The following is a 14,911-nucleotide window of genomic DNA, read 5'->3' on the forward strand; positions in this document are numbered from 1 at the left end:
GGGCCAGGCCGGCCCAAGGGGTTAGCAGGGGGCCTGGCGCCGGTAGCAGGGGTCTGGCCCGCACTCATTGGCGGGAAGCACACGTCGTATTTGCTCACCCGCCTCCGCACCAGCATCCTAGCACCACCAGAACACCCCAGCGCCAGGCTGACCCCATTCATTGCCCCTCCGCCCCAGACCAACAGGGGGCCCCCTCGCCCCTAGCACAGGTGCCACCCTATGACTCTCCATCGTCCCTCGCCCCCCAGCACTGGTGTCCCCTCCCCACACCAGATTTCACCTGTATAAAAAATGTTCAGGGGGGCCCATACAGGCTGATTTGTCCTGGGTCCCGCACCCCCCCCCCACCAGGACGGCCCTGCCTACATGAGTGTGGGGGAGTGAGAGAGAGAGACCACTGTGCCATGTGTGTGAGACCACCACCGACATACATATGTGTCTGAGAGAACACGCACTACCGACATACATGTGTGTGTGTGTGTGTGTGAGCAATCACCACCGACATACATATGTGTCTGAGAGAGAATGTGCATCACCAACATACGCATGTGTGTGTGAGAGCAATCACCACCAGCATGTGTGTGTCTGGGAGAGAGAATGTGCACCACCGACATACGTGTGTGAGAGAGAGAGAGAGAGAGAGAGAGAGAGAGCAATCACCACCGACATACGTGTGTGTCTGAGATAGAGAAGGTGCACCACTGACATATATGTGTGTCTGAGAGATAGAATGTGCACCACCAACATACGTGTGTGTGTGTGTAAGAGCAATCATCGCTGACATACATGTGTGTCTGAGAGAGAGAATGTGCACCACCAACATGCATGTGTGTGTGTGAGAACAATCACCACCGACATACGTGTGTATCACCATTGCCCTTTAGTGGCAGGCCCACATGGAAGATAACAACCTTCTACTGCTACCAGCTTCCTTGTGTTGACTAATATATAGTGAGCTACTGTATATATGGCCATTGCAGAGAAACAAAATGAATTCTTTGCATTGGTCTTCACAGCTGAGGATGTGAGGGAGATTCCCAAACCTCAGCCATTCTTTTTAGGGGGCAAATCTGAGGAACTGTCCCAAACTGAGGTGTCATTAGAGGAGGTTTTGGAACAAATAGATAAACTAAACAGTAATTGATAAATTAAACAATAAGAAGTCACCAGGACCAGATGGGATTCACCCAAGAGTTCTGAAGGAACTCAAATGTGAAATTGCAGAACTACTAACTGTATTCTGTAACCTATCATTTAAATCAGCTTCTGTACCAAATGACTGGAGGATAACTATTGTGATGCCAATTTTTAAAAAGGGCTCCAGAGCTGATTCCGGCACTTACAGGCCAGTAAGCCTGACTTCAGTACTGAGCAAACTGGTTGAAACTATAGTAAAGAACAAAATTGTCAGACACATAGATGGACGTAATTTGTTGGGGAAGAGTCAACATGGTTTTTGTAAAGGGAAATCATGCCTCACCAATCTACTAGAATTCTTTGAGGGGGTCAACAAGCATGTGGACAAGGGGGATCCATGGATATAGTGTATTTAGATTTTCAGAAAGCCTTTGACAAGGTCCCTCATCAAAGGCTCTTATGCAAAGTAAGCTGTCATGGGATAAGAGGGAAGGTCCTCTCATGGATTGGTAACTGGTTAAAAGACAGGAAACAAAGGGTAGGAATAAATGGTCAGTTTTAAGAATGGAGAGAGGTAAATAGTGGTGTCCCCCAGGGTGCTGTTCTGGGCCCAGTCCTGTTCAACATATTCATAAATGATCTGGAAAAAGGTGATAAAATTTGCAGATGATACAAAACTACTCAAGATAGTTAAGTCCCAGGCAGACTGTGAAGAGCTACAAGAGGATCTCTGAACACTAGGTGACTGGGCAACAAAAAGACAGATGAAGTTCAATGTTGATAAATGCAAAGTTCTGCAAAACCTAATCCCGACTATACATTTAAACTGATGGGGTCTAAGTTAGCTGTTACCACTCGAGAAAGATCTTGGAGTCATGGTGGAGAGTTCTCTGAAAACATCCACTCACTGTGCAGCGGCAGCCAGAACAGCGAACAGAATGTTGGGCATCATTAAGAAAGGGATAGACAATAAGCCAGAAAATATCATGTTGCCTCTATATAAATCCATGGTACGCCCACACCTTGAATACTGTGTGCAGAGCTGGTCGCCCCATCTCAGAAACGATATATTGGAATTGGAAAAGGTTCAGAAAAGGGCAACAAAAATGATTAGGGGTCTGGAACGGCTTCTGTATGAGGAGAGATTAATAAGACTGGGACTTTTCAGCCTGGAAAAGAAACAACTAATGGGGGAATATGATTGAGGTCTATAAAATCATGACTGGTGTGGAGAAAGTAAATAAGGAAGTGTTATTTACTCCTTCTCATAACACAAGAACTAGGGGTAACGAAATGAAATTAGTAGGCAGCAGGTTTAAAAAAAACAAAAGGAAGTATTTCTTCACACAACGCACAGTCAACCTGTGGAACTCCATGCCAGAGGATGTCGTGAAGGCCAAGACTATAACAGGGTTCAAAAAAGAACTAGATAAATTCATGGAGGATAGATCCATCAATGGCTATTAGCCAGGATGGGCAAGGATGGTGTCCCTAGCCTCTGTTTGCCACAAGCTGGGAATGGGCGACTGGGGATGGATCACTTGATGATTACCTGATCTGTTCATTCCCTCTGGGGCACCAGCATTGGCCACTGTCAGAGGACAGGATACTGGGCTAGATGGACCTTTGATCTGACCCAGTATGGCCGTTCTTATCTTCTTATGTCATGTTACCAATATGTATTATCCGCACCATATATGTATGAGTATGTATTAAACACGTAATAATAACAGAATAGCAGTGCTTTTAAAATAACCCTGCACACTTCTGCTAAGTATCCTTTGCACTCACTGAAGTAAGTTTTGGCTAGAGCAAAGCTGTCAGGGTGAGGACAGATGAGTGCTTTGCCATGGTAACAGCCAGGGAGTTATTCTCCCAGGTCAGTGCTGGAATGTCCCGAAGGAAAAGGATAAGACTATGATTGTTCTACCCACCTACAGGCCTAGGAGGTGCCTTCACGCCCCTTGGGACCTGGAATGCATGTATTCAGAACCAAGAGATAAGAGGGTACACCGAGGTCCCAGAAAAACAAGGTAGACAGCTGATTGGCTGAATCTGATTCAGATGATGTACACTGTACCTTTTCCTTGTGAACAGGTTAGATATAAAAAGTTGATTTTAGGGGTCTAACTTTGGGCACCCACCTTCTGCGTAAGATGGATGTAACAACACGCCACGAGATGGCTTCTTGGAGACTGGTATGATGGGGCCAATTGAATGTTTACCCCACCCAGCCCGATCAGATAATTACCCCAGTCAGCTTCTTCCAGAGCCCTAATCAACCCACTACGTCAGAGGTTCTCAGACTTTTGTATTGGTGACCCCTTTCACACCGCAAGCCTCTTATAAATGAAAACCACTTTTTTTACATTTAACACTATTATTAATGCTGAAGGCAAAACAGGGTTTGGGGGTGGAGGCTGACAGCTCGCAACCCCCACGTAATAACCTTGCGACCCCTTGAGGGGTCATGACCCCCAGTTTGAGAGCCCCAGCTGTAAGTGATCAGCGTGCAGGCTCAGCTACTCACTCCCTGCACTCTGTCACAATGAACCTGACTGATATTGGCTATTTGGGCTCTTGCACATACATCAGAACAAATCAAAGTGCAGTCAAGCAATTGACTATACAGCTTAGCTCAAGTGGTGGAGGACTGTGCTATAGGTCTGAAGGCCCCAATCCTGCTGATGCCCCATGTGGGGTCACTATAGCTCTACATGATAAAATTTCTGTTTTTAAAATGTGTATTTTTTTTCAATATTAGGACATTACATGTAAAAAAGTATGTTAAACGGAACATTAAGGTTGCAGAGTCAAGCCCTCTGAAGTTAGGAAGTGGCAGAATTAAGGTTGCCTGTTCAACCTTAACTCTGCCCCCTTTGCACATATGCCTTATGACCGTCTTTAATTACATAATCACATTTCCTTCCCTGCCTCCTTCAGTGCATAGGATGAACCTGCTCTGTGAATGAATCAGGGTTGTCTAGTGAATGAAGCTGTTGTCTGTGGGACCCCAACCTCCTTTGTTGCAGAAGTTGGAAGCTCTGCCGATAAAGAGGCAGGGATCTACAGGAAGAGGAAGGATGGTCTCATGCTTAAGGCAGTTGAAGGCAGCCATGAAGAACTGGATTCTATCCCTGCCTCTGCCACAGAGTTCCTAGGTGATACTGGGAGAGTCTCTTAAACCCAAATTTTCTCAGGTGATCCTCATTTCCTGGGTGCCCGACTTGAGCCGCTCAGGGTCTGATCTGCAGAAGCGCTGAGCACTGACAGTGGCAATGGAACTCATTTCCTGGGTGCCCGACTTGAGCCGCTCAGGGTCTGATCTGCAGAAGCGCTGAGCACTGACAGTGGCAATGGAACTCCGCGGGTGCTGTGCTTGAATGCGTAAAGTGCTAAGTGCTCTGAAGAACACAGGCACGGGGGGGGTCTCCAACTGGGCCCAGTCAATGAGGAGGCCACTCCCCTCCCACCCTGTGCACCTGCTCCTTATCCTTCCTCTTCCCGGCCCTTTAAAACAGACTCCACCCACTTGCTCATCCAATCACCATCCTTACGGGGGCTAGGTTTATTCAAACACGATGAATTCAGACGTAAACCACAAAGTCCCAAAAGCCTGTCCCAGAGCCCGGCTCTTACCTCCGAGCCTGGGTGAGCACAAGGGTTCCTCGCCAGCGTCCTTTATCAGCTCCTAGGAGGTGTCCCGTTCTGGGGGTTGGCTACAGCTGCCTTCCTCACAAGCTTCCCAGAGTCAGCCGCCTCCAAGCACTGCTTCAGCTATCTTATAAGGAACCAGCTGCTTGGGGGTGGCGGGTGAACCCCCCTTCAGAGAGGCTAGCCTGCCCCCCCTTCTGCCTGAGGCCCTGCCAGAGCCCCGAGCGCCCCCACTCTCAGCCAGAGGAGCCCCGGCCCATCCACCTGCCCCGAGCACTGGGCTGGCCCCAGCACTGCCCCAAGCCGCCCCGACCATCGGCGGGCCTGAGCTCAGGGTGGCTGGCTGGAGCTGAGTCCCTGGTGGCCCTCCAGTTTCAGGTAGAGAGGGAGGGCGGGGCCTCAGGTTGCAACATGGGCAGGGCCACGGCCTCGGTCATGGGAGGCTTAGCCTGCCCTGGCCAATGACACCTGCCTCCCATGACCAGCGGCCTGAGGTGCCCTCCCCGCACCAGGTGTTTCTGGTTGGCTTATTTAAGCCAGCTCCAGGCTTCCTTCCAGGGAGCTCCCTCACACCCTCTCTCTCCCAGGCACCCAAAATGAGCTGACATTTTTGACCATTTGGGGGTTAACCTCTGTGCCTCCGTTCCCTTGGTGTGAAACGGGGGTAACACCCCCTCGCCTCAACAGATGCATTCATCAGTGTCTGCAAAGAACTGAGACAATACGCTGCCAGCATCAGCAAGAAGCCCCAGGGGGATTAATAATTCTGTATTCAGAGCAGGGTTTGGACAGGGAGCAGAAAATAACGGGTTGGGCCACACGCTGAATGAGAAGGATATAAAGAAAGATCGAACGAAGGCTCATTCTGTGAGCACTGTCCATCCTAGGCACTGAAGGAGGCAGGGGTCCTGTGGAAAAAATACCCCGTGATCATGTCATTAAAGGCTGTATCCTGATCCATACACACAGGGAAGCCTGGGCACCTTTGATACTGGCATATCCTAACTTTTGAGTGCTTGATTTTGCAACCTTAACGTTCTTTTAATGCAATTTGGTTTGGGGCTGTATTTGCTGCCGGGTAAATGCACAGGCAGCCGTGTGCCGAAGGTGTACAAGTGACGTGGTGTGGTCATGTGGGATATTGCGAGACGCGAGAGGCGTTTGGGACAAGCAGCAGCTGCAGCCAGCTGGGGAGCTGCCGCTGCTGAGTAACAGCTTCCTGGCAGGAGCTGTGCGGCAGCCACAAGGGCAGGGGCTCAGACATTCATCTCACCCCATAGACTTGACCAGCGCTTCATGGGCCACAGACCAACCCTCCCTTCGAATAATCACATCATCGGCTATCACAAACAGCCCCTCTCCTCAGGATCCCCAAGACCTTTCCAAGCTACCTCCTCACCCGCCTCCAAAATGCAGCCACCTCTGGGGCGGAATGCAGCGGCGGGGGAACCAGCGCACAGCAACACTGCACTGAAGTTTAGGACAGGATGTTAAGAACCCCTCACTCCCGTATGCAGCTGAAACACATGGAGACTTTTAGGGATGTAGAATATACTTAGCCTCATGGGAATTTGGCCAGGACACTGAGGTTAACCCTGCAGGTCTTCTAGAAAGGAAACTCCTCTTTAGTCCAGCTGGCGCCCATCACACAGCGACTGAGCAACTCATGTTCACTCCTGGATTTTATCCCACAGCCCCCAGCTCTAAGAACGGAGCAGCAGGGGAGGTGAAGTAACTTGACAGCGATCACATAGGACGCCTGGGCCAGAGCAGGGAATTGTACCCAGGCATCTGCCCACTGGACCTTCTCTCCATTCACCACTGCAGTCACCGCAAAACCCCTCCTGCCTCCCACTAGCTGGGAACAACTCTTGGTAAATGGGCACCACGGGCCATCTGGTGTTGAAAAGGCTCTTTAGCCTGTTACGGTCTGTGACTCTGGCCACCTGGGGCTAATCGCACCTAAAGCGCCTCCCAGCTGGGGTGCACCCAGGCCTTTAGTAAGACTTACATAGTTCCCCATTTTGCAAGTGGGGAAACTGAGGCACAGAAAGGCAACGAGACTCACCCAAGCTTGCACAAGTAGGAACAGAACCCAGGTATCCTGACTCCCCATCCTGTATTCTGATCTGCCCAGACCATGTTTCCATGGGGAAGGACTAGCATTCCCAACCTTTATTTAAAGGTGGTCACTGGAATATCCCATTCCCCCCTCCTTCAGATAGGAATCTGTAGCTGAAATAATCCATTCCCAGACTTCAGTTAAGGATGCTGTCTGGGCTGGTTCACTTCACAGCAGAAGGAAACAATATCTCCATGATCTAAGATGCTATACTGTCCTACAAACCACCTGTACTGCAACGTAGAGGTCAGATTATATGTGTTCCGCTGCCCTCTACCGGACAGACCCAGAACTCAACTGTGCATCATAGACTCTGTACTGGGAGCACTAGAGGACATTCGCTTTCTGTTCAAGTGGCAGGGACCTGTGCCTTTGGAACAAGAGGATCTGCATTCTGCCCCAGCTGTGTAAGGGAAGATTTGCATGGCCAGGAAGTGCCTTGTCAGCTGTGCACTGCCAGGTGGCTGCAGATTTTATCAGGTTAGAGCAGTGATTCTCAAACCGATTTGATCGGACCCCCCTGCTTTGCATCTGTCGTCATTTTATGCCATCCCCCAAATACATCTACCACCACCCAGCTCTGAAGGCAGAGCGGAAAGCAGCAGCTGCTGGCTAGGCGCTCAGCTCCGCCGGCAGCTCCGTCTGCAGCAGTGCAGAAGGGTGGCAATTTGTCAATATCACTTTTCACAGCAGACTTAGTGCCCCATTGACACCCTTATTTCTACACTGCTGCTGCCACCCCAGGGCTGGCAGCCGGAGCCCCACCAGCTCCAGGTGAGGGGTTGGGGTGGGGGGAGGAGAGCCCGAGCCTGGGCTGCCTCCTGATGAGGGACTGGGGTGGGGAGGAGAGCCTGGGTGGCGGGTCTCTGGCTGTCCCTCGATCCCCGCCTTCCATGTGTGCATGGCCCTTCTGCACGAGGCCTGGCCACCTCGGGCTGACAGCCTGAGCTCTACACACACACAAAAAAGCACACAGCTCACATCTCCTTTGACACCTTCTGGCACCGTAGTCTGAGAACCGCGGGTTAGAGCCCTGCCTCGCATCTGGCACAGGAACCAGATGTTCTCACAAGTGCGGCCCTGGCATCGACACCACGCCCAGACACAACCCACTTAGCCCAGCGTGAGTGAATGCACCTCTGTATTCACACGCTGCACACGGCTGCAAATAATCTTTGTGCAAAATATGCCTTGAGAGGTATCATTTAAAAAACAACAACTTGCTGGGCAATAATATCATGGTGCAATGTGTTTAGCAACATTGTGTGTAAAGCTATGAACAGAAGCTGAAATCACCACTGAAATGTGTTTACCAGACAAGTCTGGGGAGAGGGACCTGTTTCTCAAAGACAGACGACGTGCTGACGCCTCTAGCCAGGTGTCATCAAAGAGGATGGGCTGTCACCTACCAAGTGGCCATTCTTCGGCAAGGAAGCGGGGCAGGAACAAACCGGTCTGCATCTTAGCAAACAGCAGCATGGAACCTTTATCACCACCAGACTTTTTGTCTCCGTCCTCTCAGCGGGAAGGAACTTTATCTAGGGGTAACCCTCAGGAAAATGCATTTCAAAGGGGGACTGAACTATATAAGGGAGGGGCAAGCCCTCCAAGGGATGTCTCCCGATCCATCTCTCTCGTTCAGGACAAAAGAAACAGCCTATAGACTTCGGGAGCAGATCCTGGCCTAACACGTAGTCAGCAATGTTCCTGGGAACCCGTGGTAGGAATTTCATCTTGAACCAAGTCTAGTTTGTTAAGCTTAGTATTAGGAAGCTTTTTCTCTTTATTTTTCTTGTGACCATTTCTGACTTTCATGCCTTAATGCTTGTGCTCACCTAAAACCTCTCTCTCTGTAATTAAATCAGCTTGTTTTAGTCTTTCACCCAAACTAATCCAGCGTTGTGAACTGTGTGGTTAGCTCCATTTAGGGGTGGCAGACGGTTGTATCTTGATCTCCATAGAGGGGCAATGGACCTACTATATCTGGACTGTCCAGGAGAGGGCTGGTCAGTGCAGAACACACTTTTTGGGGAAAATCCAGGACTGGGAGTGTGTTGGGGCCACCCTCCAGGTAGTAACCCAGGCTGGTGTTTGCTGGCAGGCAACTGGGGTCAGAGTTGCTGGACCAGGGCTGTGGCCAGACACAGACACTCAGAGTGTGACCTGGATGCTGTTTGGCTGGTTGTGTGGATCCCAGGTTGGGAGCTATAGCAGCAAAGCATTGTGGGGCACCCCACATTGCAGGGCAGGGGTGACACAGCTCCTCACTGGTCTGGATTGCACCTCGGAATGTCATACCAAGGGCTTTAAAAGAAACCTCTGTGTGACTCACATGCCAGGAAATTCAAGGGATCTCGGGGAGGGCCAAGGGCTGCAGCATATTTTAATTAGCAGTGTTCAGCTAACGAATGAGCTATTTGCTTCTCCCATTCGCAATGGCGCTGGATTCTGAAATTAACCACAGCAGGTAGAAAGCTCCCCGCTGGATGCTGAGGGAGCACAGGCTGCAACATTAATGCAGGAGTCTTCTTAAGCCCTCCTCTCTTCAGTGCATGAGCCCCCCGCAGCCCCCCAAGAGCACCTAGGAGAAAGAGAAAGTCGCCTATACTCAAACCTCAGCCAGGATCGAGGGCCTCAGACTCAGGTGAGTCACAATAATGCCAAGCTCCGGAGTCCTGCTGGGTTCCTTGCTGCATCTGGGTGCCCACGCTGCCCTGGGGTTGAGGAACGCCTTCTGTATGCACCTGTCCAGAAGACCAGGGCCTTTTCTCTAGGACAAACACCCAGCAACTCGGACCCACGTTTCTACCACCACCGGGGTTAGGCCTGACAACTCCCCCTGCCTGGGGCTGATCGCACCTGCTCCAGGTGAAACTGTGGCAGAACCTCAGCACCATGCCTCAGAAGAACCAAAGGCCGACGTCACTATCTCCCATGCCAGCTTGACTGCGGGTTGAATTCAGTGCTCTGGGTTCAAAAGCCCTAATGGATCAAGACCTGGCTACCTCAGCGCTCATCTCATCCTCCATGGGGCCGGGGCAATGCAGCTAGAACCCTAGATATGGGGATCAGGGGTGCTCAGCAGCTGGTCACCTTGCCAAAGGTGGAAGCAAGGAGGGGATTCCTCGCCAGTGGAGATCGGACTCGGCCCAAACCTGCCGGTGTGCACATCCCACCTTCTCGCTCTAGCCGAACTGCAGCATCAGCAGGAAGCCAGTCCCCAGGAGACGTTCCACCTCTCCGCGAGAGCGCGGTTTCTCGCCCCTTCCGACGGCACCAAGACGCTTGGCGCCCGACTGCGCCCTCACACTGGGGCGGCGCTCTCCCCCGGGCGTCGCTAGGTCGTCTGCGGGCACATCGCCTGGGTCTTTGTGCCGCTGTGAGCTGAGCTGCTCTATGATTTTTCCCCCCAGTGAATTGTGGGACAACTTGCTCGTCATGCTGGGCATGCAGGGGGCATTGTGGGAAGGCGCCGGAGGACCTCAGCACTGGCGTGGTTGACCTTTGCCCTCATTGCAAAGTGGGCGGGTTACCCATCCGAGTACGGCCTTGGAAGGGGGGTTGCAGTGGGATTTGACTCCCCAGCCTGCACCTTCTCTTCCCCAGGGGCCCGTCCCCATGCCGCTGAGCCAAGGGGCGGCCAGCCGTGCTCCGAAGAGACAAGGAGCTGCGCCGTCACGAGATCACCAGCCATCTTCCAAGGAGGGCAGGTGCCGGGCAATGCTCCCCCACCCAGCTCCGCTAATTCACTTTACTCGTGCCCCGTGACCCTGTTAGGGGGCTTTCCCTTCACCCCTGGTTCTTGTCACGCAGCCAGAAAGCAGAGGACCGGATGGCCGAAGTGCAGGCAACGCCGTGTTTCCTGGGGTTAGTTTTAAGCAAGCAGATCCAGAGCTCTGACACCGCAGAGCCTTGTGTCCCGTGTCCCAGTCCCCCCTTCTTAGCAGGCAGAATTATCCCGGAAGTGCCTGCCCTGGGCCCCACCCCTTACAATTTATGGTCATGTTCCGTTTTGGGGGGTTGTGAGTCTGGGAGCTTTGGTGCCACCTCTTTTGTATCCCATGGGAGGGGTAAGGAGTGAGGGTGTGTTTCAGGCAGGGGCTTGGAGTGTTTCTTATGCCTCCCCCTGGCCCCTCCTAGCTGGTTGCTTGACCTTGGCTTGAGAGAGGAGCCAGGCAGCCTTCCAGTGTACACTCGTACATTACACTCCCACCATACCCAGGAACACTTCAGGTCTGTGTCTTATTTTTTTTCTCATTATATTAACAAATCCATCTGGCTGGGCAGAAGCAACACACCGCGTCTTTGTTCACACATTAGTAAGAGTATCAAAAATTAAACCCAAACTTCTCTCTCAGGCTAACAAACAGGCCTATATACTGACAGACTCCCCTCACAGCTATCCCAGCCTGTGGCTCCCTCCCTTGCTCTACCAATGCACTCACTCCTAGTGACCTCCCTTAGATGCTGAATGGGAGACCGGATGGAGCTTCGGGGCCTCCGTAGCAGAGGATTCCCCTAAAAGACAGACAGATCAGAAAGCGTTTTATAAAGGACGTCAGGCTCATTACCCCCATTTTACAGAAGAGGAAACTGAGGCACGGCGCGACACGGTGACTTGCCCAAGATCGCCCAGCAGGGCCGTGACAGATCCAGGAATCATAGAATCATAGAATCTCAGGGTTGGAAGGGACCTCAGGAGGTATCTAGTCCAACCCCCTGCTCAAAGCAGGACTGGAACGCAGGTTTCCAGCAGCCCACGGCAGTGCTCCAGCTACTAGGCCACACTGCCCGCATGGATCACTCCTCTCCCTGGCCAAGGAGAGACCACCCATCCGTGGAACCACATGCATAGGCTATGGAGGAGCCTAGGCTAGGGCGTTACTCGAACCCTGCTCTAACTCGGATTCCTGTTGGGCAGGGCCTCAAAGGACAATGGGATACCCGCAGCCCTAGCAGCGTGGCAACGAAAACGAAAGGGTGACAAGCCGCAGGGTCAGTAAATCCCTGGAATGGGTATTTACCGGTACCGGCTCAGCGGCCCTCTGGCCTGGGCTGCGCCTTTCCACAGCTTTCAGCACGTACACAAAAAAAGAGCTCATGTTTATATAGGACCACGAGCGGGCTGGCACGTCACAGACAATGGGGCAAGCAGGGAATAGGATTGGGACCTGGGCTCTCTTCCCTGCATGGGCACAGATCTGCTGTGTGACCCTGGGGAAGACACTCCCCCCCCCCGTCTCCACTCCCACCGTGTCTGTCCTCTGTTCAGCTGGGGAGCTCTTCAGAGCGGGACTGTCCAATACCCAGCCCAAGGGGGCACTGAGCTTGGGTGGGGCCTCTAGGTCCCTGCTCCAAGGAGCTTAGGGTCAGGAATCAATGGGCCTACTGCAGGAGAAAGGCACGACTCAAGGGGAGCAAGGGGATCGGGCCCAGGCTCAAACAGTCTGAATAGACAACGTAGGGAGGGGACGTCCCAGCATTTCGCTCCCCTCAAGCCACCCCAGCTACAGAAAAGCCAGCGGGATTCGCTGCCTCCTGGCACACCAGCAGCTCACGCGCTTGCGGTGGTCCCATCAGGGAAGGCCACATTTGGGGCGCAGCAACTTGATTCCTGGGGATGATGTGAGAAGGAAAGAGCCCAGCTTGGCTCTCAGCTTCGGGGGGCCAGGACGGGTTAGGAAAAGAATCTTTTGACTTGTCAAGTGAGTATTGGAGACAAACATGGACACAGACTCGCCTCAGGGCAGAGCCACCCTTTAAAGAGGGGCTGGAGGCTCAGCAGACCCATTGGGGGGAGGATGCTCCAATCTAGCACCGGAGGCAGCGTGGAAGGACCCAGATGGTGACAGCAAGACCCGGCTACTTGTCTTCCAGCTCCAGGCCCTGATCCTGCTGTTGGCTCTGCTAGTGAGCACCCCAGTGGGGCCCGGGCCATACCCATCCCCCCATGGAAAGAAGCTGCGAGTGATTTAACACTGAGGTTGAGCGGTTCACCCCCCTGCATGAGGGACACAGCAGAGGCACAGCTGGGGAGCGCAGCGTAGCCGGGAGTTCACTGTTAACAATGAGTTACACGTTATGGTCCTGCTCCCATCTCCTTGGCTCAGAGGATCATGAGTGGAAGGAAGCGTCTCCTAAGGAGAAGCACCTGGGGAACAGTGACATGCCAAGTGTTGGAGCAACAGCTCATTGCGGACAGAGCCCACAGCCTATGAATTTGCTGGAGGTTTTTTTCAATAAAACAGCTGGTTCGCTTGGTGTTTGTGGTTTTGGCAAAATCCCAAGCTGAGCTCCCTTCCCCCTGCTGATTTCTCACTGGAAGGCAGAGCCCTTGCGGCTAAGATATCAGGCTTCGAAAGGTCAGACACACCCACTCACCGTAGAGTGAACCCGCTCAGCTTTCGAAGCCAGGAGGGGGCCGGGCGAGCCCAGCCCCAGGAAAGGGAGTTGAATTTTGTATCACCCAAGTGAAGCTAGAGCCTTAGACTCCAGCAAGGAGCAAGAGGAGATGCTGCCAAGTGCAAAGGCCAGAGGCCTAAAATTAACAAACCCAGCAGCCAGCGGAGTCTCCAGGGGGACAGTAGGTTAAAGTTCAACTCCCCTTTTCCGCTCAGCCCAAACTTCTGATCCCGAGTAACGGCTCATGGAGTTTGTTAAACATTTTATTGTAACTTTACCCCAGTAACAAGTTTTTTTTTTTTTTTTTTTTTAAAGTAGGTGCCTCAAATGCAGAGGGAAAAACAATATTAGGTTTGAATCCGTCTCATTGAGTGGTTGGATCAGGTAGCTGGGAATCAGGACTCCTGGGTTCTACGCCCAGTTCTGGGAAGGTTCAAGCAGGGGGTTGCTAGGGCCTGATTCTATTCCCAGCTCATGGTGATTTGTTTTAGGTCCCTGGGCAAATCTTAACTTCTCTGGCTCAGTTTCCACAACTGTAAAATGGGGATAATATAATATGACCTACCTGACAGGGGCATTATGGGTTTTAATCCATGTTGGTAAAGAGGCTGGAAGTGGAATATTAAACCTCACCTTGTAGCTAACTGAGAAAAAATGTAGGTGACAGAGTCCAATTTGGGTGAAAGGACCCCGCCCCCCCCGATAGAAATGAAAGGGAGCACAGCCTGGGGGGATCCCCTGGAAGGGACCCGCACGCTGCAAGTGACAGTAGGTGGTGCTAGCAGGCACCAATCCTGCACTGACTGCAAGGCCTCTGGCTGGAGTGGCCACGGCGAGCCAGCTGTTTGATCATGAATCAGCCAGAGCCAGGTCTGTCCGTAACCACAACCCTTCTTGTGGAAGTTCCCGGCGGGGGGTTTTACTTGGCCAGCTCTTAGGATTCTCGGTTGGCTGCATTCAGGGCCTCGAACACAGGTAGTTTCCATCGTGTATTTTGTGGGGCTTGGGGGCTCTCGTGCCACCATTTGACCCCACATCACCTTGGCACCTGAGCCATATTCTGATTGATCCACAGCTGGGTGGACTAAAGAGGAGACACGACAGCTGCAGGGGGCACCCGGGGCAGGCAGGAGATACATCAAGGGCACATCTCTCCTTGGCCAAAAGGGGCTTGTCAATGGACTAGTCTATAAAAGCCTTTCAAGACTGTTGGACGTGCCCAGATTCCCTAGAAGCAGGAGTTTGAATCCCAGCAGGGGCAGCGCAGCTCAGCTCGTCGCCCTCCAGGGCAGAGTTGTATGCAGGGCAGACATGAAACCTGCAGAGCTCCAATCTGTGCAGTGTGGCTATTAGAGAGCCGTGCAACTTCCTTCTCAAGAGGGTTTGCTCAGTGTCCTGGAACAGCCTCCGCCAGCGTTGTGCATTGCACTGGCTCGCTGCCGTGCTCCACACCAGAGGTAGCTGCATTTTAGTGATGCCGGGGGTATAACATGTGAAGCATCCTGGGATCTATGAGATGAGTGGCACCATATGAATTCAGAAGTATTACTACTTCCCAGCGAGAAAGGAGCGGGGAGAAGAAGAGACACTGGTGGG

This window comes from Mauremys mutica, chromosome 1 (genome assembly GCF_020497125.1).
Source record: "Mauremys mutica isolate MM-2020 ecotype Southern chromosome 1, ASM2049712v1, whole genome shotgun sequence".
In the NCBI taxonomy this organism is placed as follows: Eukaryota; Metazoa; Chordata; order Testudines; family Geoemydidae; genus Mauremys; species Mauremys mutica.